Raw genomic sequence first — 12137 nt, 5'->3', positions numbered from 1 at the left:
TATTCAATAATTATTTGCTGGTTTAATTATTGAATAAATTAGTGGTAGTTTTGCTTTTCTCACTTCCCTTTTGGTCCTTACTTCTTACACAGAGATGATCAGTGAACTCAGTGGAATTGTCCTAAATGCTTTTCCATTCATTCACTCATTCAATGTTTCTGGAGTTCCTCTTATGTGCTGGTTAAGAGTATAGGACAAAAGATGAGTAAGACATAGAACCTATCCTCAGTGTTATCCCTAAATAATGAGGCACACCAGAAGAGGAAACTTTAGCTGGATACAAGTAGAAAATGTAATTGCTATCAGGAGGAAAGTTCAAAGATGAGCAAGAGCCTGGCATATTGAAGGAACTGCAGGGGGTCAATGAGGCTGAGTCATTTAGATTGCAAAAGGCTTTCAGCTGGGGCACTGGGAAGAAAACAGATGTGAGGTTAGAGAAGTGTGTGACTTTGGGAGCCACAAGCCTTGGGTTCTGGATTTAGGAGATAGGACTCCATCTTAAAGGCAGAACATCACATGAACTCACCATACCCACTGACAAGAGAAAGTTGTGGGCTCACAGACACAGCCACAAAGTATGGAGCAAGTGTCTCCATTTTCCCTCCTGCTATGCAGATCCATAGTCAAGGAGGACTCATAAAACTCTTTACTATATCTGCTTGGGAATATCTAAGCCATGGCATTTTATAAGACACACAGCACTGAATGCCAGTAGTCTAAATGAAGTTATTCTGCTTAACAAAATATCTGCAGGAAGTCAGTTCATGCTCCTACTAATTCAGAAGGGAGTACTGATTATTTTGCCGAAGTATATTTTTTATTAACATAGAGGCAAAAATTCTGAACAGAACTTTTGCAAATTAAATCCAGGAAGGTATGGACAGAATACTAGACAGCAAGTTAGACTTTTCCAGTGATAAAAGTTTGGTTTAACATTTGAAGAAACAACCAATGAAATTTATCAAATAAAGGAAATTTATCAAATAAAGGAAGAAAGCATATGATCATCTCATTGATTATATTAACATTTGCTAAAAAACCAATATTTCTTCATAATAAAACTCAGTAAATTAAGAATAGAAAAGAACTCCCTCAGTGTGATAATAGTTATCTTCAAAAATATGCAAAAAGTAATCAACTTAGGGTTAAAATTTTGGAAGTTTTAACCCTAAATTTGGGAAAAGCATAAAGATGTCAGCTATCATCACTTTTATTCAACATTGTACTGGTGGTCCTAGTCTGGAAGAAAAATACAGGGTACAAGGATTGAAAGGAGAGGGAGAAAACCATCTTATTTTTAGATGATGAGATTTGGTATATTGAATATCTAAAAACACTGCCATTAAGAAATTACTGTTTATCTATATATCAGCAATGAATTATTAGATATTAAAATGGAAAAATGTACACATACATTAGTATAAAAAAATCAAATACCTAGGGATACATTTCACAATATCTGTATAAAATTTCTGCACAGAAAACTAAAACAGTTTACTGAGACAAAATTTTAAATACCTAAATAAATGGAGATACCACTTTTAAGGATTGGAAGACTCATTATTGTTAAAATGTGAATTCTTCCTAAAATTATCTAGAGATGCAATGAAATCCCAATATAAATCCAAGGTATTTTTTGTGGAAATTGACAACCTGATTCTTAAACTTATAAGGAAGGGCAAATGGTCAAAATTAGCAAAGATATTCCTGAAGACAAAGAAGAAAGAGGTCTTACAAAGCCATTTATTAAGACTGAATTAATTAAGTAGTATTGATGCAAAGATGAACAAATAGATCAATGGAAAGAATAGAGTCCAGAAACAAATTCTCATAGATACAGATTTACAATAAATGTTCCACTTTCCTGCAAGGTTTTTCCAAAAAACAGTCTAAATCAATTTGCTATCCCTATTAAAAAATTAAATGAATCTTGACCCCTAACTCACACTATATACAAAATTCCAGAAGTGTCATAGAATGAAATGGATGTGTTAAAACTATATAGCTGTTTAGAAGATAAAGAAGAATTTGTTTTTTTTAAACCTTGAGTTAGGCAGTTTTCTTAAAAAACAATGCAAAGAACACTAGCCATAAAAGAAAGGATTGATTAATTGGATTTCAATAAATTCAGAACCTTAGTTCATCAGATGACATCATCTAGAGAGTGAAAAGACTAGGAAGAATGGGAAAGAAGATGTTTGCTATGTACATATCACTCTCTCTCTTTTTATCTCTCTGTGTCCCCCTCTCTCTATGTCTCTTCTGTATATCAATAAGAAAAACAGAAAACATAATATAAATGGGCAATAATTTGAGCAAGCATTTATGAAGGTGGATATCTAAATAATCAATAAACCTATAAAAAGATGTTCAATGTCATTAGTATCTGAGAAATGCAAATAGAGCTACATTGAGATATTACACTACACATCCACAGGAGTGACTAAAATAAACCCAAACTGAAAAGCCCCAGAATGTATCAAGTGTTTTATGTGTATAGAGTAATTGGAACTTCCATACACTTTGGGAAATTACATGCCAATACCTTGTAAAAATTGAAAATTTGCTCATCCTGTAGCCTGATAATTTTCTTCCTAGATATATACTCAACAGAAATGTTACATATGTGCACCAAACATGCACAAGAGTATTCCTAACAGCTCCAAATTGGGAAAAAAAATCCAAATGTCCATTGAAACTCAATGGATAAATAAGTTGTGAGAGTAATACAATGGAATACTATACAGCAACGAGAATGAATGAATTACTGCTGCCTACAACAATATGGATGAATGTCACAGATAAAAGATTGAATGAAACATAGATGAGTCTATACTATATGACCATTTTCAAGGAGTAAAACATAGGTAAACTGATCTTTGGTAATAGATTCCAGAATTCTTTGCTGTGGGTGGGAAGGGAAGAAAGGGGTATGGGGAAGTTTCTGGTTTGCTGGTAATTATCTTTACCTGGGTTATATGTGGTTATGTTTCTTTTGTAAAATTCATTAAAATGAATATTTTAGACTTGTACATTTTATGGTATGTATGTTATACCACAATAAAAGTAAAATAAAACATAACAGATCTGTTGTTTTCTAACTAGAATGGAGTCATATATTTAGGACTCCCTTATTACCTTGGGCTTAGAAGTAGTTGTATTAAATATGTATAAACCAAATAACATAATTAATGCCTAATTTTCTTATGAAAGGGCAACAGGTGCAGAAGAGAGCATTGGAGTGCCAAGCTCTGTCAGAGACTGGTAGCAAACCATGAGATACTTGACCCAGTTTGAATGGTGTTTGTCAGGCTGTTTGTTGACTATTTTGAGTCTTTCAAATTTGTTGACTTTTTAAACGTCCAGCTGAATAACTTTGACTGAGAAGAGGTAAGAGTAAGTGTATTTGTAAACACGCTGGAGGTGGGCAACAGTAAGACTTGCAAGTAAGACTAACAAGCAGGTTTTTAAAATGCGAGGTTGTCAATGACTTAAGGTGTCTTCGAGGGACAACCTTGCAGGTGAGGACACAGAGGGTAGAGATCAGCCTGCAACCGGGATGGATGGAAGCCCTCAGACAGATAAACATCCCTGCAGACAGAAAGACAACTACGTGGTGTGGCTAGTGCCCAGAAGAAACAATGTTTGAAGGCATGTGATGATTTCAGGGAAGCTGAGGTGGACGAACAATCCATTCATTCATTTAACAAATATTTATTTAGTGTCTGCTCTTGCACAAGGACTATTTTAGGCACTGTTACTGATTGAACAAATGCCATGTAGGAGCCACATTCTCACAGAGGGAATGCCCTAATGAACATAGAGGGTACTGATTCACTTAGTATCCCATTTTCAGGGATGTAGTCTCTGTGCTGCTGAGGGTATGCCTATAGTCACCTTAAAAATACCAGACAAACAATGGTCTTTATAAACAACTATTGCTAACTTGTACAGAGGCATGGTAAGGGAGTAAGGGAGTCTTGATTGATTGACTGCATTTTTGTGTGTTCCCTCTACAGATAAAATTTCTGCATTTGTAAGAAATTTGGACCATAAATAGGGGCCATGAGTTATAGTAAATGCATCAGCTGATATGTGACCTGTACCAATGCCAGCTGAATGCAGGATTTGCCTATATAGCACAAAATGAATTACTCAATGATTTTGAGTTAAGTGGCCATTTTTGGAATCTCATCTGTATATATGAAGCTTTTGTATTTTAAGTGGTAGACTTAATTTGTGCTTATCCTGAAATTATAAGTGTCATTCTGATATGCTGCCTTTAGCAAAGGGTGTATTCTTATATATGGAAAACATTTTAATTTTAATTTTAGAATACAGAATGTGTCTTAAACATGCACACATACACATACACACACATCATACTTAATTGTTACCATATTAAGTATATTAACACAATCTTATGCACCCTGTGTATTCTGAAATATTTTCATCATGTCCAAGGATCTGGAGAATTTACAAGTAAAACTTAGTCTATGGTTGGGTTTTTCATTACAATATATATAAAATAAGTATGTGTGCAAAAGATATCTAGAAGTGACTCCCAATCAAATAAATCAGAAACTAGCAAGATAAAGTGGTGACCATAGGCTGGGCTTGGCAGCCAGGCAGAGCTGGGTATGGAGCCGGACCTGGCTGCTGATCAGCTGTGTGGTCCTAATACTAGACCTTGCTCATTTAGGCTCAAAAAGAAATATCATTTTCCTTCCGTGTAAAATGGGGGTTATAATAGCACTTACCTCACAAGAAAAGTGTGAAATTTAATTCAATAGAGTACACAGAATGCCTGTCTTACAATATGCATTTAAAAAAAGGACTATTAATTCTTAAAAGAAACTTCTGTGCCAACCAGATATTGTAATGCCATCTGCTGCTTTTAAGTGTCTCTCCTTATTTGAGGTCCAGTTATGAAAAAATACATCTAAAACACTGCAGGGCATTTTCACATTTCCCCCAGAGGATGCAAGTTCCCACAGTCACACCAACACTCCTAGCCTGTATGATGTTGGGGGTTTCTGTTGAGATTTAAATGAAAAGAGAAGATATTTTGTGCTATGATAGAATCTATTTAAATCACCAAGTGAGCTGATAAAACAGATTGAAGTGGGTAGAGGCATTTTCAACTTTAGCTAATCAAAATATGCACCCCATCGATACCTTAGGTAGTCAAACCTGGAACTTCTGAGGAGTCGATTTTATATTTTAAAAAATTTAACAATTTATTTCTGATCCAGGGTTGGTTCACAGTTGAGCATGTATGTAAAACTTAATCAGATCCTTTTCTTTGGGGCTGAATTATGTGGCCAGGATTCTCTACCTGATCCCATGTTCTTCATCCATTTTGCATGTATCATTTGAATTATTGTGCCTAAGATGAATATTTGGATCCTAACTGAAAGGGCAAGTAGAGGTCTATTTTTAAGATGAATTCTCCTAGATTTATGTAAATATTTCTGTCTGTATAGTTTCTATTCTATTTTTGGATCTAATTCCTCTCTCTTCCTACTGCAGACACTCAAACAAAGCTTTCTCTGCCAAAGGTAAGATTTTTCTTCATTAAAGGGTTCTTAGAGCTCCTTAGTCATTGGTTGAAATCTGGAAATATTACAAAATCTCTCATCCAAACAAACAAGCAAAAGAGATGTGGGGTGCAATTCAATAATTGATTTCTGGCTTCTTCAAGAGTATTTCTATGTCAACAAAGGTACTATCATTAGAAACTGTCTTAAGTCAGTTTGTGCTGCTATAACAAAAATCCCATAGACTGGGTGGCTTACATGACAAACATTAATGTCTCACAGTTCTGGAGGCTGGGAAGTCCAAGCTCAAGGTGAGTTAGATCTGAAGTCTGGTGAGGATCACTTCCCAGTGTGGGGAAGTTGGGGTTCCTACCGCCAGGATCTTCACTGAACTTAAACCACCTGATGATGTAACTGGCCCGTTGCTGGGCTGCCACTTCCATACCTTTAGGCAGTAAACTATTACTGCACTATATAGAGAGCTCGGCCCTGTGCTCTGGGTGGAGGCAGAGACGCTAGTGCTCGACCTACTGCCAGGAGAACAAGCCGGGTAATAAACCCTTTCACCCCAAAGAACATTTTGCTGTCAATTTCTTTGGTCACATTGAATCCATAGGAAACTTGCCAGGGCTGAAACCCATTGGCAAGGCACTGGCTTGGAGGTTGCCTCCTTCCTGCTGTGTCCTCACATGGGAGAGGAAGAGGGTATCTTTAATTATAAGAGCATTCATGTCATCAAGAGGGTTCCAGTCTTATGACCTAATTATCTCTCCAAGGTCCCATCTCCAAATGCATCACACTAAGGTCTAAATTTCCACTTCCTTCTGGTAAAACAACCAAGATTTTAAGTCACCCCACAGCTATTACCACCCATAGCAGGGCAGAAAATGATGGTACAGTTATTAGCAGTACCTGCTTGCTCTCTCCTCTTGAGCTTCTTGGAGAGTAGGGAGAGCAGGGGACACAAATAAGCAAATCACGTTTGAAATAAAACTGACTTCCAACTAGCCAAGATTTGTCAAATTTGCTATATTTTTTCTCTTGCTCTTACTCACCCAGTTCTCTTTGCAGTCTGAAGATTACCATTTGAAATGCTCTTTGAGGGACATAAAGCCAACCTTGGGTTCCAAAGTCATTTTGATGTTTGTCAGGAAAATGCTGGCAAGCCGGGCTTCTACTACACTATAGTTGCCACAGAACATGAACAACTCTAAGTCCAATAATCTTCACAACAACACAGAGAGACATTAAATATACAAAGAAATACCTTTGACAAAACACAAAGAATTAGTTTCTCTTTCTTAGAGGCTCATTTGGAAGATCTTTGCATCCTTCCTCCTTCAGAAATGTGTAGGCATTAAATTCAGTTCTTATTTCAAACAGAACATTTATTTGTCACTTGCAAGAAATATGTAGAAGGGTGCAGTTGACTTTAATATCTTATTGAACAATGTGGCAAGAATTTTTAAATGTACAAACTAACCACAGGCTGACCTTTCAAACTGAAATGCATAGGTGTGGATGACATTTTCTCATTTCAGTTACTTATTTTGAAATCTAAATTAAAGCACACACACAGCACCAAATTAAATATCTCCTCCCCAGAGTGAATATCCTAATCATTTATAACTAAGCAACTTAAAACATCCAGTAATCAACAAACATTACCATGTAAATACTTTGTTTTTAATAAGCCATAAACATTAATAAGCACATGGCTGATGTTACTCCAGCTGAAATTATCCATCCGCAACCTGAAATATCAAATAAGGGCTGGAGAGAAATAAAACTGTTCAATTTGATTCTGAAAACATTCATGTGAGTTTGCATAAACCCTCTTTATTTTCTAGTGAATTTTTTTCAAGATTTTTTTTTTTCCTTCCTCCTGCTAGGAGACTTATGAAACTGAAATGTCAAGTGAGGGTTGCTTTATATCATGTTCTGTCAATCAAAGGATGGGAGGCTTTATGCATCTGTTGCTAGTATATTGGCACTTTTTGAAGAGTGTTTCGGTGGGAGCGAGAATAAATAAAGATCCTTCAGGCACTTTCTCATTTATGGATGAGGAATCAAAGCAGTCTGAAACTTCATTTTCAGCCTGATACCCTGAAGATTGTTGGCTGATAATTCTGGATGGAACAGCTTATCTTAGAGGATTAGGGAGAACATGGCCTTCCTATTACTTCTGGCTCCAGCCTATTCAGCCGGGTAGACTTTGTCACACAGTATCTGGGCCTTTACATATGTCACTAATCTTATCTATATCTTTTCAGCTCCTTCTGTTGGAGCTGCGGTTTCCCGTGCCTAAAGCTCCCATTTCTTCATTACACCATCTGTGTAGGCATTAGCCTTCACTAACAGCCTTTCTACACCATGTCATTCAGTAATGGCAAGTTTTGCAGATATGTTCCTTTCATGAGCAGTTTGGGGCAGTATTTTATCCCAAATCTAGAGACTCTCACATCAGTTATATTAAAAAGCTCCCTGGAGTCCCCCCCACAAACTCATTTTTCTCCTTTCCCAAATCCGCTTAACTAAATGAAATTAATTTCCATAGTACATTATCTTTGCAACCATTAAAGATCACGTGGACAGCACCCCCACCCACAGCCAAACCCCACCCGTGTGTCCGTGCACCTGTGCCAGGCAGTCATTTCTTTCCTCCAGGTAGGAGACAGTCATTCAGCCATGAAACAAATATTTGCACCCCTAGTGTGTGCAAGACACAAAGTGGCCACAGACATGATTTCAAAACTGACTCTTCCCTCAAGATGTGTACAATCTAACGGGGGTAGTGTGAACTTGCAGAAATAGCTATGATGCAAGGTGAAAACCCATATACCCAAGAGAGGCACAAAAAGTACGTGGATAGATTATATGGGGGCAGATAAGAGAGAGGAGGGATCTAAGAAGGCTAGGGGAAGGACATGGCATTTCAAAACAACAAAGGTTTGAAAGGTTGCAAGGGGCTTGGGAATTCTTCCCATGTTTGTTTCCCAGTTACTTTCAGAATCAGGGATATAAGTCAAAAGTGGTCACGGAATTAGCGACTGAGGCCAGAAGAGATCTGAATCAAAGACTGCTCTTTGCCCATCAAATATCCATTCTCCACTTAGTTCTCAAATTAAATTCACCTGTACTAGGACTTCTTCCCTGAATATAGACCACAGTTCTTTCTCTCTTGCATCTGTGTGTGGTCAACGAGATGCGAGTGGAGAAAAATGTGTTTAAAGGCAAAGAGTGAGCCCTTTTCTTCTCTTCTGCCCTCTGGTTCTTCAAATGTGGATATGAAGGCTGGATCTCTGGCAGCCATTTGAAACATAAGGAGAAAGACCCCAGGTGGTAGAACGAGAAAGTAGAAGAAGCCTGGGTCAGAGCATGGAGTCCCCACGCCAGCTCTTCCTGCTCATCTCCAGCCTGCTTTTACACAGGAGAGAAGTAAACTTCTGTTTTGTTATAGGGATGATTTTTCTTTTTTGTCTCTGTTCATCCTAACAGCCAAGCTAATCCCAACCAATATAGTCTATACCCATTGCTAAAATCTCATTCTTATAAGCATGTATCATGTAATGATACCTTATCATTAAAATGACATGATGCATCAGCCACAAATTAAATGAATTCCTGAAATGTCAGGGCACTTTCCTAGACAAAAAGCCAGAAACAATGGGGACTGATCCCAGCCTCATGAAACTTCTATTCTACTTGGGGTGTTAAAACATGCTTGCTAATAGATAATTACTCAAGCATAATTATTAAACACAAGTACCAAAGGAGTAATACAACCTATAATATCATAGTTGTTGAGAGGAGATGGCAAACATTTAAACCTGGGGTAGGCAGAGCTGCTGGATAAAATATAGGATAACCAGTTAAATTGAATTTTAAATTTAAAAAATGAATGATTTTATCATAAACATATCCCAAATATCACATAGGACACACTTATAAAAAATTTCTTGTTTATTGAAATGCAAATCCCAAATTCAAATTCTAATTCTAAATTTCAATTGTCTAAAATATTGTATGAGTCACTACTAAAATATTATTTTTTCTGAAATTGAGATTGTACCAGGCACCTTGTATTTTTATTTGCCTAATCTGGCAAACCTTAGCTGCAAGCATCTTGATGTCTTCCCAAAAGACATGGTAATTAAATTGAAGGATGAGCAGAATCAATGGAGAGACAGGCATGGGGCCATGTTTTTAAATGATGGTGTGCTACCATGGGCCTGAGCCCAGGCCAGGGTATCAGAAAAACATGACCCCATGTCCTTTCAGTAGCAATTTTACTCAAAGAAAAAGAAGCCATGTAAAATAATATTATTCCCAACATTGAGCAGAATGCAAAATCTGTGTTTGGGTTTTAATATCTTAAAGCAGCATTCTCAATTATTGTTAAATAGGGCTTCTTAGCACTACTGACATTTGGGGCTGAATAATTATTTGTTTTAGGGGGGCTGTCCTGTACATTATATGGTGTTCAGCAGGGTTTAGTGGCCTCTACCTACTAGATGCATGCTCTTCCCAGTTGTAACAACCAAAAATGTGTCCAGACATAGGCAAATGTCCTTTGGGGACTGAGGGAAAAGTTACATTTGGTTGAAAACCACTGTTATGTGGCATGGCAGTTCCAAAAAATTTTTGTGGTTGTGAGGGACCATTTGGGGCTTTGTTGCCTGAGTGTCAATCATATGCATTCTCATCACTGAGGTTATTCTGTAGACAATTTTGAGCACTTGTCAAGTGCTGTTGATGAAGACAGAGATCAGCACCTGAGTGCCAATTTAAGCTAGCATGTTACTTTTCTAATTTTTTAGGTTTTTTTCTTCTTATTTTCCAGATTGTAAACTTGTTGGGGCAAGCACAATTCATCTCCCAAAGCACCTAGTACCTACCACATGACAGGCAGTCTATCGATGTGAACTGAATTGTGGAATAAAAGTTTCCATACAGCTTCTATTTGAGAATCCCAGGAATCAATGAATGGGGTGGGGCCTTAAAATGACCTCAGCTAATATGCTGGGTGAACAGTCGATATCGGCAACATGTAGGATTAATTTCAGCAGTAACACTTTAACACAACCTTGCAAATAGATTCCCCAGCCTCTTTAACTCTCGCTGGTTGGAGTCATTGACCACATTGTCTGCACTTCCTATTTTCACAAACCTCTTCCTACGTAGTCAGGAGTAACATTCCTTCTAAACTGTGTGCCCCTGTGGTTGCACTGGCCCTCAGTTACCACTGCCTAAGGCCTCCCTTTGTCATCTGCCACCCACTCAGCTCCCCTGCCAGTGCACATACCTAAAATGAAAATAAACCTCTGGGCCAGTACAGCATACTGATAAGAAAGCAGCCAAGTTTTCTGCTCTGGGGCTGTACTACCAATTCCTCCATGGTTACAGGAGAATCCAAGAGAAGGAGCATGTTTTTAAGAAATGTGAAGATCCAGCAGGAAGCAGCTTGAATAGTGAAAAAAAGACAAGACTGTGTGTGTCTTTGTTTGTTTCTGTGGATGAGTGTATGTGTGTGTGCAGGACTGTTCTCACACACATTGAAAGAATGGTGCTGTCACTGGATATTTTTTTCCTTAGGCCTTGTTTATATTATGGGTACAGAGAACAGGCTTTGCAGGCATGAGATGTTGTGCCTGTAAAAGTTCCTCTCCCCTGAATGGTTCTCTCACTCTTTCCTCTTCTTCTTTCTCAGGTGCATTCTTTTCTGTGTCCATTCCTGCTGCCCATGCTTGCTTTCAGCCTGTGTTTTGGCCATCACCTCTCTCTTTCAGACTGAAAGAATGTTTTGCCGGCCTGGGCCACCACAGTCTTGTGCCCCTTAGTTCTTGCGGACCTCAACCCCTGTGACACTGTGGCAGGTCCTCCTCAGCTATGGTGTGAACCAAACAATACCTTGTAAGAACCCCTGAGACAAGAGAAGGCAGATACCTGACTCTCTATATCATTTGTTCAGGTTTTCCTTGGCTCTTTCCCAGTGGGACTCTGTTCACATTTTTTGGCCACTGACTGTGATGCAAAAAACTGGTTCCACTCTTTTCCATTCTGCTGAGGATGCAAGGGGACCCGTGAGCTGTGGAAGATGAGTGGGCACAGCTGCCAGGAGGACTGCAGTCTCTCTCACAGGGAAAAATAGAGTCAAGGTTACACAAGTTTCCATTCTCTAACATACCTCTCTTTTATTTCCATTTCTTGTAATCCTCTTGCTAATGAACTTTAATGACATAGTGTTGCCTATCAAACATTATCCAAATGAGTCAGCCACTTCATCATTTTTCATTGCTCTGTAGCAAGGATCTGCAAAACTATGCCCTGTGGGCCCACTGCCTGTTTTTGGAAGGCTGGTGAGTTAAAAATTGTGTCTCCATTTTTAAATGATTGAAAGAAAATTCAAAACAAGAATACTATTTTGTGATATGTGGAAATGAAATGAAATTCAAATGTCAGTGTCCACAAGGAAAGTTTTATGGGAATTCAGCAATGCTGATGGATTTATTATTGCCCATGGCTGTTCCCATGCAAAGGTATTTGAGTCACAACAAATGGGCCTAAACTATTTACTCTCTGGCCTTGTCCAGGAAA

The sequence above is a fragment of the Manis javanica genome, chromosome 2, assembly GCF_040802235.1.
Source record: "Manis javanica isolate MJ-LG chromosome 2, MJ_LKY, whole genome shotgun sequence".
In the NCBI taxonomy this organism is placed as follows: Eukaryota; Metazoa; Chordata; class Mammalia; order Pholidota; family Manidae; genus Manis; species Manis javanica.
The sequence above is the reverse complement of the archived record's forward strand: the minus strand, read 5'-3'. Positions refer to the sequence as shown.